The sequence below is a fragment of the Myotis daubentonii genome, chromosome 12 (assembly GCF_963259705.1).
Source record: "Myotis daubentonii chromosome 12, mMyoDau2.1, whole genome shotgun sequence".
Lineage (NCBI taxonomy): Eukaryota > Metazoa > Chordata > Mammalia > Chiroptera > Vespertilionidae > Myotis > Myotis daubentonii.
The window spans coordinates 10,162,185-10,164,391 of NC_081851.1; positions in this window are offsets into that span (position 1 = coordinate 10,162,185).

The following is a 2,207-nucleotide window of genomic DNA, read 5'->3' on the forward strand; positions in this document are numbered from 1 at the left end:
GAGGTACATGCCCTTGACTGGAATCGAACCTGAGACCCTTCAGTCCACGGGCTAATGCTCTATCCACTGAGCAAAACAGGCTGCAGCTTAATTCATTTACTTTTAATCTATATGTGTCTTTATATTTAAAGTGGGTTTTGTTTTTTGTTTTGTTTGTTTTTTAAATTAAATCTTTATTCTTCAGATGATTACAATCGCTCCTCTTTTTTTCCCCCCATAGCTCCCCTCCACCCGGTTCCCACCCCACCCTCTTCCCTTACCACCCTCCCCACGTCCTCATCCATAGGTGTATGATTTTTGTCCAGTCTCTTCCTGCACCCCTACACCCCTTTCCCCCCGAGAATAGTCAGTCCACTCCCTTTCTATGCCCCTGGTTCTATTATATTCACCAGTTTATTCTGTTCATCAGATTATTTATTCACTTGATTTTTAGATTCACTTGTTGATAGATGTGTATTTGTTGTTCATAATTTATATCTTTACCTTTTTCTTCTTCTTCCTCTTCTTAAAGGACACCTTTCAGCATTTCATATAATACTGGTTTGGTGGTGATGAACTCCTTTAGCTTTTTCTTATTTGTGAAGCTCTTTATCTGACCTTCAATTCTGAATAATAGCTTTGCTGGGTAAAGTAATCTTGGTTGTAGGTTCTTGCTATTCATCACTTTGAATATTTCTTGCCACTCCCTTCTGGAATGCATAGTTTCTGTTGAGAAATCAGCTGACAGTCGTATGGGTGCTCCCTTGTAGGTAACTGACTTTTTTTCTCTTGCTGCTTTTAAGATTATCTCTTTGTCTTTTGCTCTTGGCATTTTAATTATGATGTGTCTTGGTGTGGTCCTCTTTGTATTCCTTTTGTTTGGGGTTCTCTGTGCTTCCTGGACTTGTAAGTCTATTTCTTTCACCAGGTGGGGGAAGTTTTCTGTCATTATTTCTTCAAATAGGTTTTCAATATCTTGCTCTCTCTCTTCTTCTGGCACCCCTATAATTCAGATGTTGGTATGCTTGAAGCTGTCTCAGAGGCTCCTTACACTATCTTCATATTTTTGGATTCTTTTTTCTTTTTGTTTTTCCAGTTGGTTGTTTTTTGCTTCTTCGTATTTCAAATCTTTGACTTGATTCTTGTGATCCTCTAGTCTGCTGTTGGAACTCTGTATAATATTCTTTATTTCAGTCAGTGTATGCTTAATTTCTAGTTGGTCCTTTTTCATAACCTTGAGGGTCTCACTAGACTTATTGAGGGTCTTACTAAATTTATCGGTGGTTTCTAGAAAATTCTTGAAAAACCTTATAAGTGTGGTTTTGAACTCTATATCCAGTCGTTTGCTTTCCTCCATTTCTGTCATTTGTGACCTGTTTGTCTCCGCATTTTTTATGCTTCCCTGTGTCGATAGAGTCGCTTTGTGTGCTAGGTGTCCTATAGGGCCCAGTGGCTCAGCCTCCCCAGTTACCTGAGGTGGACACTCTTGGTGCTCCCCTTCATGGGCTTTGTCACAGCATTGTTGTAGTTAAGCCTTGACTGTTGTAGTTATCACTGGGAGGAATTGACCTCCGGGCCAACTGGCTGTGAGAATCAGTTGTGTCTACAGTGGGAGAACTTCTGTGCTGGAGACACCCTTCTGGGGCAAGACTTGCGTCAGTGGGGCTTTGGTGCTCACTGAGTCTGCCCCCTGAGTGTGTCCCTTATGGATCTGAGGAGTTGTAATCTGGATGGTCCCACTCTGACCACTGGGTACACTGGCTCTTGGATCTCTAAGGAGGTGCTAATTTAGCCTCTGCCTGAGGCTACCTAGCAGGAGCTATGGAGAGATCTGCAGATTCCTCTTCTTTGTTTGGGGTTTGGAGGTGCCCAGATGAGGCCCAGCTGTGAAGCAATGCAAGCTGCTGTGGGGCCTTGGGCCTTCTTTTGGAAGTTCTGCATTTCTCTGACCCAGCTGCAGTTTGTTAGGTAATTTTCAGATTGCAAAGGGCCAGGCCTTTCATATGCAAAAGACTCTGTGCACAGCTTGGATGTGGCGGGGTCTCAGGGAATCAACAGGGTGGAGCAAACAGCTATGGCTGCTCCTAAGTCCTACCCTAGGAGGCCCCATGTCTCAGTGTCCCAGTAATCACCGCAAGCACCTCTGAGAGAAAGCCGCCCTCGAGTTCCGACCGATGCCAGACAGTCCAGTTTCTCCCCGTATGAGTCTGGGTCCCCAGGGACTCACC